This window comes from Lactuca sativa, chromosome 4, assembly GCF_002870075.4.
Source record: "Lactuca sativa cultivar Salinas chromosome 4, Lsat_Salinas_v11, whole genome shotgun sequence".
NCBI lineage: Eukaryota > Viridiplantae > Streptophyta > Magnoliopsida > Asterales > Asteraceae > Lactuca > Lactuca sativa.
In genome coordinates this window covers 23,465,988-23,478,982 of record NC_056626.2, presented here as the reverse complement: position 1 = coordinate 23,478,982, position 12,995 = coordinate 23,465,988, and positions in this window count along the sequence as shown.

Below are 12,995 nucleotides of genomic sequence, written 5' to 3'. Positions count from 1 at the left end.
GGATTTGACTTGACGGTAGTCCTTCTTAGTCTTAATCCTTCAATGTCAAAATTTTCTATTTTTAGTTTACTTAGGTTTTTTTCTATCAAAAATTAGGATTTAAATTATTATTATCAATTTTAAATAAATTATAAATTTAAATAATTAAGTAATAAATCAAAATAACAACAACATATATTTGTATAATTCGATTTTGGACAATAAATTTGAGATAATCATAAAAATGGATACCTTATCATAAATAGTTATATAAAGAATTTCGAACTTGTTAAGTTATAAAGTTTATTTTTAACCTATTTATAATAAATGATGTGATATTGCAATACTAATTAATTGATTTGAGATCTTGTTACTAAGACCCTTTTATAGACAAATATTGCTTATAAATTGAAGTTTGTAACCTTTTTATAGAAACATTTGGACCAAATCTTTAAATAATTTGAAAATAAGGTCAAAAGTGTAAAAATAAAATAAAATAAAATAAAAAATAAAAAAAAAAAAAAAAAATCTAAGGTTAGATTCAGGTCATGGGTAGGCGGATATGAGGTTTTCGGGTATTTATAACCCAAATAAAAAAAACAATAGTGGATGGTGTGGGAATCAACAAAGCCTTTGGTTAATTCTAGAGTCTAGACCCAAATAAATGTTGAAAATGTATGAAATCTCTACCCTAATAAAAGAATCCATATTATGCCACGTGTCATCTCCTCCGCACACTATTTTCCAAAGTTAAATTCTTATAATACCCTCATCTTATTTTTACCAATTACGTAGATATGCATATATTAACAACCCATTGAATGCAATCCCGTGACATTAGGAGGCAATTGATTCCATTTTTTCGTTTCAGATCGTATAACATCAAACTTCAACATTAAAGTCGATATATTAACAAAAAAAATCAAGGATTTTGTTGATGGTGCCTTTTTAAATCTCTCTGGTTTATGAAGCTCAAACTTCTCCATTTGATATTGTCGATTGGGGCTGTCTTCAGCCGCAATTTTTGAATTCTCCTTTTTAATTGTTTAGGGTTCTATTCTTCTGCTTACTTCTTAGTTGAATTGCTCCACCAAACACCAATCGCATCAGAGTAATCTCTCTCTCTCTCTCTCTCTCTCACACACATACACACACACACCCCGAGTACAACCCTGTTTATATTTATACCATCTATTTGATTGTGTGTATGTGAGCTGGTTCTCCGACCTAATAATGAAGGTGTTGATAATTTCTGACAATCGTTGTTGCTACCAAGAGTTGCCACCAATGACCAATTAACGTTGTTTTCCTCTCTCGAAATATCCCTAAACCACGAGCATCCCTTTTCTATATGTTACCCGACCATTATCATCCCTTTTCTATATGGTTTTATTTGTTCATACGAGTGTAATATTTTCTTAAAGTGACGTTATCGGAATATGAAGATATCGAAACGGTTCCACGGGAAAATAAAGATAATATTTTGGGTTATTTTTGTTTTGTGAGTATGAAGCTACAGATCTACCTGAAATGAAGATTTTGAATCTTATAACACTGCAGCAGTGATTAATCTGTGGGTAAAGTTGAGTGGTCTTAGAACTTTATGTCTTATTTGATGGTCTTTTGAATACAGTTTTTTCATGGTTGTCATTCATGCCTCAGATCATGATGGAACACAACCTTTTTGACAAAATAGATAATTTGATAACCAAATTTGAATAGATTAATACACTCAACCGACATTAATTTATGATTTTCTCTTATGAATTTATGGTGAACAAAGAAGGTATTAACAAGTTGTTAAGTCTATAGAGGTAGGAGACCCTTTCATTGCTATACATATTATCATTATTATGATTATTATACATATTATCATTATTCATCACAAGGATTTTTAGCCTGGAGTAGGAGAGGCTTAAATTCAATAAAAAGAGCTCGTGAGAATTATGTTTGGGTGAAGTTTGAAATGGAAGGGAACTGCTTACCGATTTAAAAAATTGTCGATTCATTTCAGTAATTAATTTTGCAGTCACTAATTTTGAAAAAGGAACTTGATGTTTTTTTACGTATTTTATCTGAATTATAAACCATTACCATGGTCCTAACTTACCTGATGGTAAAAAAAGATCGGGTTGAATGTAAAAGTTTGTGCCTATGGAATGCTTTCGTTTAATAGTTTTATTTTGATGTATTTTGATTTATTCATAAAATAATTAACAAAATTGGTTATGGTTTGTGTTATTTCTATATAATTAAATCACATGAGTTTTCACTACGTACCAATGCTAAATACATTTCTGATTATCAGTTTTCTAAGTAAAATAATGAAGCATCCAGTATGTCTATATATTACACCAGAATGCATAGAAATTTGAGATTAGAAATTTAGTGTAATTTCCTTTTTTATTCACCCACGAATCCCCATATGGTTCTTATGTTTTTTTTTTTGGAAATTGTTTTTTTATTGTTTGGTTTTGAATCACAGGTAGGTGTGGTTTTGTTTTGTGATTTTAGTCATTCTTAAATAATCGAGACAAATATAAACAACTATAATTTATTTTTTAAATCATTTTCCACATTTTTGATACAGGTATGTTATACTACTATAATTAAAAAAAACAGTACTTTCATTGTTATTAATTACCGAAAAAATGAAGCCACTAGCATGTTCACGTTCATCACTTTGTCAGACTTTGTGTGCTCAATTGATAAATGGATAGTTGCAAACAAAACATACATCATGTTTGGATCTATAACCATCCAACTGTATATTTGGTAAATTGGATAAGCCTGCAACTCCATAAACATCATACGCTAAAGCTCTTTCCTTTCCGTATTAAGCATTTTTGTTCATTAATTAACTAAATAAAATGTAGTAAATTTTTATAAACAAAAGTAGTGCGTAAAAAATCAAATTATATTTATACTTGCATGACTTGGGTGGTAAATACAGTACTATCATCTTATCTAACTCTTTGACACCTGTCAATAAACTTATCAAAAGGAGGGCAAATTCGAAAATTTACATGTTCCTCCTCCTTGCTGTTAATTATAATAATATACTTTAAAAGTGAATCATACATTCAGATCCAATTAGGAAACTTTTGTTGAATAATTTCATTGTTGATAGAATAAATATTATAATTTTATTTGACTGCTTCACATGTGAACTAAACAACAATTACAAACATACAACAATTATTATATACAAATTCTTTTAACCATCTATGAAGACACTCACATGAACCCTAAAGATAAGAAAATTGTAACACTCATAAAAATTTGAACCAATTTAAAACATTTTAATTCATTCAAAATCCATTAAGTTATTACAACTTGTTTTCAAAGAGTTTAACATTAGAGTATCCCCAGAACCAAATCACAAAATCATGAAGTATGAGGAGCGGTACGATCACGTCTTCGCCTTGCCACGATCTCCTGAAGTACCTACAACCAAAACACTACAACTGTAAGCCCGAAAGCTTAGTGAGTTACCCCCAAAATATCAACCACATATAACCATACTCACATCATATCACAATACAGAACAACCATGCATATCGAGTCTACAGTGTGACTGGTCCGCCCGCACCAGGCCTTCAGTCCACCTAGTCCACTCTCTGAGTCTGACCATGTATACCGAGTCTACAGTGTGATTGGTCCGTCCACACCAGGCCTTCGATCCACCTAGTCCACCCTCTGAGTCTACAGTATGATTGGTCCGCTCGCACTGGGCCTTCAGTTGGCCTGGTCCACTCTCCGAGCCTCGACACATCTGGACCGCCCTCTTAGGCCTTCAGCCTATCCGGACCGCTTGCTGGGTCTTCGGTCTATCCATTCCGCCCTGGGTATGTTGGCCTACAGCACAAAGTCGGACCCGCCTCAACCCGACCCCAGCCAAACAACCATGTGCACATAAAATAGTTAATCACATAACAATCCTCAGCCAAACAAACAAATATATCAGATCATGCAGCATAGCAACATCCTAACCAGGATACCGACCTAACCAGTCACTAACATAAGATTACCCTACATACCAGGATACCGACCTTAACCAGGCCACTAACATAACACCATCCTAAAACCAGGATTGAGATCTAGAAACTCAAAAACATATCAAACAAATACCTGGATTCCCATCCGATAAAGGGTCGGCCTTGGTGCCTTAGACCCTGTTGATATAGTGAGGATAACTCACCTTGCAACTACCGAACCGAATCACGAAAGCACAAACTCAAAGCACTGCCTCCAACTTCAACACCTATAATTATCAATAATCCAATGACATAAATATCCGAAAATTACCATAACACCCCTGAAGGTCAAACATGTCAAAGTCAAAGTCATGGCTAAAGTCAACCTTCCTGATTGACTCTACTCGCCGAGTCAACCCGTCGACTCGCCAAGTTCTCAAACTCATAAAACTCTCACAGCACGACTCAACTCGCCGGGTCACTCCAACACTCGTCGACTCCAACAATCTTTGAGTTCCATCATGCCCAACTCACTGAGTCGCCAACCGACTCACTAATCCGAGGTTTTAACCAAAAGAGGTTGGGGTTCTACGACCTGACTCGCCGAGTCCAAGAACAGACTCGTCGAGTCCACGACAATCTTCAATAGACTCGTTGAGTTGTTCTTCCAACTCGTCGAGGCCATGCCCATCTTCATATGACTCGCCGAGTCCACCCATGTGACTCGCCGAGTCCCTTCAGTCCTTAATCCATATTGAGGCTTTTCGAGCCATGCAGGGGCTCCAAACTGTAGATCCACTCTTCTAGTGCATAACACCCACGTAAAGTTGCAAACTTTACGTGAAACCAAGGAGTTAAAGGTCTAAATCGCTCTAGGGCTAAGGTTTAATACAAAGGGGCTTCACCAACAACTCATTGACTGATGCTTTATGACATTTTAGACCATCACAAGTCTAGATCTGGAGTAGCAACCTCAAATCTAAACTCTAAACCCGAAATAGATCTCAATCATACCAAAATGACCCCAAATCTCATTCAAGAATAGATCTAGAAGCAACAAAGGCAAGGTAACAACTTATTACCTCCAAGATATGCCCAAACTGCAGTAGATTCTGGATCTACACCACTCTCTTGATGCAAGCCCTTTTGATCTTCAAGCTTCTTCCACTAGAAAACCTTTCAAAGCTTCAATCTCCCTCCACTGGCTTCACACACAAGCTTAGGGTTGTCTGTCTCTCAAGGGCAATAAGGAGGCTGAAAGAAGGACATAAAGACCTTTAAATAGGGTGCAAACCCTAAGATTAGGGTTTTTCTCATTCTAGCACCAACTCGTCGAGTCCAGCTTCCGACTCGGCGAGTTGGTCACTTAATTCGCGACCCAAACCCGCTCCGACTCGGCGAGTAAGCATACCTACTCGTCGAGTCCCTTCATCGAAATTACACTTTAAACCCTCAACTCATACTTCTGAAATTCGGGATGTTACAAAATGGACGTTTTATGCCTATTTTTGTGTAGACATTTAATAATTTTAAATAATCAATATTCATTAAAATAATAAATTCATAATTTTAAAGAAATTTAAATAATCAATATAAAAGTCTACACAATACATATATCTTATTAATTTAATAAAAAATTTAAATCTTTATTTTTTCATTACCATTTTTAATTATCAATATTTTTTTCTTATCCGTGGTTTCTACGGGTTGTAATCTAGTATATAATACGATGTAACATTATTAATCCAATGGTAGATAAAACTAAAAATTTATTAAAATAAAAACATGTCAAAAATAGTCAAAATGTTTTCAAATATATAACAACTTTTAAACATAATCAATAAATTAGATTGTTACAGTGAACAGAGTTTTTCACATAATAGTTAATGTAATTATTATTTATAAAATTTAGATTATATCGAAAAACTAAAATTGATATATCTCTTCGGCATTGCATTGCGATTAAAACAAATAATTCTCTTTATCATATGACATTATAAGACAGGAGGGTGTGGGAGGGATGTTTCCCTCACTTTTTGTAGGCCACACCATCATTTCCCTCACCTAAAACCCAAGAAATTGGTGAGAAGCTCCACTCACTATTTTTTTATATTTTTTTTAAAATATATTTCATATATATATTATACTCATTTTGTAGAGAATTAAAAACCATGAATTTTGATATATTTTTTAATAGATATATAATTTTATAAATATTAAAAAGGTTTAAAAAAAGAAAAAAAAAAGCTACCCAATAGAATGAGGAGAGAGAGTGCGGCACCCCCTCCCCCCACCCCTTTCCCACGAGAAGCTTCCCTCAGCCACGGTGTGGTGTTCCAAAGTGAAGGAAGGTCTTCCGCTCCACTCTGTCCAGCCTAACCGAAACAAATTGCAACACGTATATAGTTATTTTAATTACTTTTAAATAAGGTCAAAACCGTAAAAAAAATTGCTAAGTTCATATTTGGGCCATGGGTAGGCGGATATGAGGTTTTCGGATATTTATAACCCAAATAAAAAAACAAGAGTGGATGGTGCGGGAATCAACAAAGCCTTTGATTAATTCTAGAATCTAGACCCAAAATACTTATAAAAATAAGGGAAAATAACTCTTGAGGGTAATTAACTTTTGCGTTTGTACTCATTTGGTCACTTTTCTTTTTTTGTATTCAATATACCATCGAACTTATTGTTGGTGTTTACCATAGCCCTTTTGACCGGCTTTTGACCTGTGATAGCCGGTCAAAGGGTTATGGTGAACACAAACAACAAGTTCGATGGTATATTGAATACAAAAAAAGGAAAGGGACCAAATGAGAACAAATGCAACAGTTGGTTACCCTCCTGATTCGTTTTCCCTTTACTCATTTACAACAAATCTCACATCATCTCCTACTGATATTAATGACTTTATGCGATTCATTCTTGCTTCTCTTCAAAACATAACCTACGAAAGGACATTATTCATGCATGTACAACTTTGTAATGCACTTGAATATTTATTAGGGGAATCTTGACTAAGCAGACGCATTTCATGACTACATTTACATTTCCAGTCAAATGATTTATCGTATCATGGATTCTAGACAAGTCTACAAACAAGTGGAATCACAAGTGCTATGATTTTTTAGTTTACTTAGCTTTAAGATCGAACTCATGGGATAAGATACAACATCAATATGTATAATATTATGGTGATGTGTCTACAAAAGCAACATGATATTGTACATATTGATGTTGTATCTTATCCCATGAGTTCGATCTTAAAGCTAAGTAAACTCAAAAATCACAGCACTTGTGATTCCACTCGTTTGTAGACTTGTCTAGAATCCATGATACGATAAATCATTTGACTGGAAATGTAAATGTAGTCATGAAATGCGTCTGCTTAGTCAAGATTCCCCTAATAAATGTTCAAGTGCATTACAAAGTTATACATGCATGAATAATGTCCTTTCGTGAGTTATGTTTTGAAGAGAAGCAAGAATGAATCATAAAGTCATTAATATCAGTAGGAGATGATGTGGGATTTGTTGTAAATGAGTAAAGAGAAAATGAATCAGGAGGGTAACCAACTGTTGCGTTTGTTCTCATTTGGTCCCTTTCCTTTTTTTTTGTATTCAATATACCATGAAACTTGTTGTTTGTGTTCACCATAACCTTTTGACCGGCTATCACAGGTCAAAAGTTGGTCAAAAGGGCTATGGTAAACACCAACAACAAGTTCGATGGTATATTGAATACAAAAAAAAAGGACCAAATGAGTACAAACGCAAAAGTTAATTACCCTCAAGAGTCATTTTCCCTAAAAATAACATTAAAATATCGTCGATCATGTCAAGTAAATGTTGAAAATTGTATGAAATATATAATACGATGTAACATTATTAATCCAATCGTAGATAAAACTAAAAATTTATTAAAATAAAAACATGTCAAAAATAGTCAAAATGTTTTCAAATATATAACAACTTTTAAACATAATCAATAAATTAGATTGTTACAGTGAACAGAATTTTTCACATAATAGTTAATGTAATTAGTATTTATAAAAATTAGATTATATCGAAAAACTAAAATTGTTATATATCTTCGGCATTGCATTGGGATTAAAACAAACAATTCTCTTTATTATCTTATCTGACATTATAACTAAACAAATTGCAACATGTAAATAGTTATTTTAATTACTTTTTAGTATTTATTTGATGTTTATAACCATAATGTGTAATATTTGATAATTTGAAACAAAATTATCTTCTTCGGCCTACCGGTTAAAGCATGGATATCCCATCATAAAACTTAGAAATATAGGGTTCACCGTTTAATTCCCTTTCTTTTTTGGATATGCAGGTAGCGAAATATGATTCGTATTTGTAACACTAACATCCGGATTCTGGCGTTAGAAATTTTATCATTTTTTTTTTGTGAAAATAAATTATTTGAAAATACAAATAAAAGGAAAATAATTTAACTAAATAATAATAAATAAATAAATAAATAAAAGATCTATCTACTTTATCTTAATAAAAGAGACTCTATTGATGACATGTCACTCTTATATTTCGTTTTCCATTCAATGTTAATTTACTTCCTTACCCTTGGTTTTCTTAAATTGTCATATATTCATTATCCTTCCATCGATTCAATCGGTTTTTGAAAATCCAATTGATTTTTCAAATTTCCGCTTAAAAAGGTTGTAATATAGTAAGATTTAAATGCATTTACACACTAACCATATTATCAATACATTTAAAATGCATTATATTTGGAATTGATTATTAACTTCTAGATATATGTTTAATAGAATTCCATGATATTTGTTTAATATCATGACCTGCAATTGTTTATCTCAAAGATCCTCTGCATATTTCAATCCAATTTACGGGTATATATGTATATTACATGTGTGGTATTCCATTTACACATTTGTTTATCTTACGAATCCTCTGCAGAGAAAAAAAATACTTTAACCTTTCAATCACTTTCATTCGGAAAATACATGTATTTGGTTCGTCTTTAATTTTTATTCTTTTCTCATTCCATATGTGTATGTGTACATGTCACTGTATCTACTTAGTTGGTTTGCACTCTTCATTTTTTATTATTGGTTTTCCATCGGCATTATGTTCCTACGATTTTTGTTTTGTACTTCCCATTGGGGTTGGTTTGACCCCATCATAGGTTTTATTTTCTGATTTTTTTTTATTGGCAAATGTTTTCTTTTGTACTTTTCCTTCTATACCTCTTTCAAATTCCATGACAAAGATACTTGAAACATATAATTTTGTTAGCAAAATGTATTTGGAATGGAATTTTGGTAATTTCATCAATGAAAAGAAAGATTAAATTGAATTTTATTCTTTTGGCAACCATGGAATGGAATCTATGATTCAAATTCAAAGTTATATGACATATACCTTCCTTGCAACAAGTCTTTCATAAGCTAAGTCTTTCAAGTCGTATATGGGTGGACAGGGGCAATTTTGTCACATAGTAGGATGCAATGGTATTTGTATACAAATAACAACATAGTTTCATTTTTTTTACTTATGTAAAAGATGCAAATTATTCCCTGAAGACTCTAAGGGTATTTTGGGCAAGACATGGAAGATTGTGTTTATAAATGCATGTATGCTATTCCTAAGTATTAAATTCAATATTGTTTCTTTGACTTTCAAGATTGAACATTATAAAAGCCCAAAATATAGGTAAATGTGTTGTATTCCAAGTTTTAGCAAACTAAAAATAGTCATAATTTCATAATCGATCAAATTATTTTATATAATATTATTTTGAAGAAAATAAACAGCATAAAAAACAAAACTGCTCCATTAATTTATTTTAGACAATTACATGGGCATTGAATACTTGTAAAAAAGTAAAAACTCATAGTCTTTGAAACAACTCAAATAATTAACAGTAACACAAAATTATGATTGAGAAGAGGGGTAATTTCCACAAAACCTATACAGGAAAACCAAAAAACTAAATCATCAAGATAATGAATATTAACAATCTTAGAAATTTCAAAAATGATTATACAATTATCTATCATTCCAACATAAGTTTGTAAAAAAGATTGGTTGTGAGATTGATATATATAACACTTTTATTTGAAGGGATTGTGGATCCACTTCAACATAAAAGAGATGTCTTTTGCATTGGTGTGTCCAAATCCATAGTAACAGACATACATCAATAAGGTTATAGTTTGCAACCGTAGTGTTGAACATGTGCAATTTTAAGAGTTTTGGATACGACATAGATAAAGAAAGTCATCTTGAAAATACATCATCCCATTTTTCTTGAAGTTAATTTATCCACAATATAAACCTTATCAAAGTTCGAATCATTTTAGCAAGCCTGCAACCGCTGTTCCCTAAACTATGTACCCTACAAACGAAATGACTAATGTGAGTTCATCAACTAACCTTCTCTATCTCCTCATCAATTAGTCTCATACATAATATGTATGTATATAACATATTCAAGTAAATATATTATATTAATTTTAACTAATTACTACAAAAGGTTTTAGAAAAACACAAATCTTCTTAATAATATAAATGTTTTATAAGTATTTTATCAGCGGTTCCCATGGGTTGTAACCTAGTTGAAACAAATAAAATAAATAGATTATATTGAAGTTTAAGTTTTAAGGTTATTAGGAAGCTAATCATGGGTTAAAATAAAATTTAAGATAGAGGGTTAAAACTTTTAACTTTTGGAAACTTGATTTGGCATTGTCGTTATTCTACTTTAGAATAGGTACCAAAATGTTTAGGAAATTAATTAAGTGCATTAGTTTAGAAGATAAGGGAAGTTGTTGTCAATTTGAAGGAATGAAAAGTTAAGAGGTTAATGTTGTCAAAAGCCCAAACTTTGAACCTATCGTCTTAATCCTTTTATACCAAAAGTTACTACTTTTGGTTTACTTTGTTTTTTTCTATGAAAATTTACAATTTAAATTATTAAATTTTAAATAACTTATAAATTTAAATAATTAAGTAATAAATCAAATCACATATTATATCACTAACGGTATAATATTTTAAATTTTCAAACAAAATTTTCATTTTCAAAACATAAATGAAACGCCAAAAACCATTTTTTATAAATCCTAAGATACTAATTTGGTTCCAAATCATATACTCAAGTCATAAATTGTATCGGAATAATAAAAAGTCTAGTATTTAAAATCTTTTACGATGCGTGTGCGGTACAATTAAGCTGGACTCTCCCTCTTAACAATAGAACCATCTGAAAATACTAAATTAACAATTGTAACCATAAAGTTTAGTGAGTTCTCCAACATCCCACGTGCCACGATACACATATAATGCATACAAAAAAGTCTTTTCGCCTCTCGTACCGATCCATTGGTGACTGATGGCCCTAGTGCTAGTCTAGTCATCGACAGTGGGTATCTAGGCTCATAGCTCTCCTGATGTTCTACCACCAAGAGTAATCTAGGCTTACAGCTATCATGATGTTCCATCATTAACCCATAAACATAACATATCAATGTATCCGATAATCACACAATCAAGCAATCAACAAGCACAAGACTATACTAGCATATCTGCCTAATCATCATACGACGATATCACTCCATCCTAACATACAAAGTATATATATAGTATAACACATTATAGTGAGATAACTCACATGAACTAAAGACTATTTAAACACAACACACACGAGCCCGTAAGAACCGGTCTCACGAACCACCTAGATAATAAATAGAGGTTAAACCTCCACCTACAACTTAAACTCACAAAGGCTGGCCTAAAGTCAAACTAGTCAAACATCAACAGTCAACTGGTCAAAGCCAACGCTTAACGCGTCGCGACCCCATTTATGGTCGCGTCACGAGCACAAATAGACAAAACAGTCACGGACCAATTAGAATCTTCGCATCATGATTCCCCTGGAAGAACCCATTTTCTCATTAAGCACTTAATCTCTTCATATTAAGGCTTGGATCTTCATATCTGAATCTTTCTAATGACTTAATGGATAAAGTTTCCAATTTTATTAATTTTAAGGGCTAGATCAAACCAAATCTACAACCCCAACTTGATTAAATCCATATAATCTTATAATCTTGTGCATGGCTGAACAAGGATGCAAGCACATACATTTTTCTTCTTCCTAAAGATCAAAATCATGTTCTCTTGCAAGCTAAGGTTCTGGAGTTGCTCAAACTCCAAGAACATCAAACCAAAGTGACCACAAATGACCAAAAATCCAAGTAAAACCTAAATCTAAGCATGAACTCAAATAAAGCATACACAAAACAATACAAAAAATATAATCATAAAACATAAGCTCTATTAATCATAAAAGAGAAATTACATCGTTTCCATTCTAAAGGTACATCATGCAGTTAGGCATATATATAAATAAAATACTGTAATATATACACAAAATCCCATGAGTGTCCGAGTATGTAACTTTTCGCTTCTTAAGTTCCTAAGAACACATGTAGTTTGATAGAACGTCAACATAAAGTTTGTGAGTTTTACAGGTTTGACTCAAAGTACTTTTATACCAAAAGGTTGTTTTTACCGTATATAACTGTTTTACCATCTTATACAAAGTTGTACTTATTTAATGCATTTAAAGTGTTTTCAATGTTTACTACGAGTCCCTATAACTGAGCTATTTGACGAGTTGCTTCCCTCATGTCACACCCCAAAACCGAGAACGGCGGAATACGTTCTAGGGTGGAGGACGTCATGTACAGTATCATAACAATGCATAATAGTAAAGACAAGCAACAACATCCATTGCATTAATATAATAATTGTAATACAAGCGTGTTCTGTACAGTTTGTTAGACACCAAAAGTATAATCAAAATAAAGAGGAGTCTTGTATGTGCTCCATCTTCTCAAAAGTTGCATCTGTACCTGTCTACTGATGACCTGAGAATACAAGTTATTTTGAAAACGAGTATCAACGTAAAGTTGGTGAGTTCATAAGTATTTAGTGTCATTGCTTGTATAAAAGTGTTTACAATCATGTAATATAA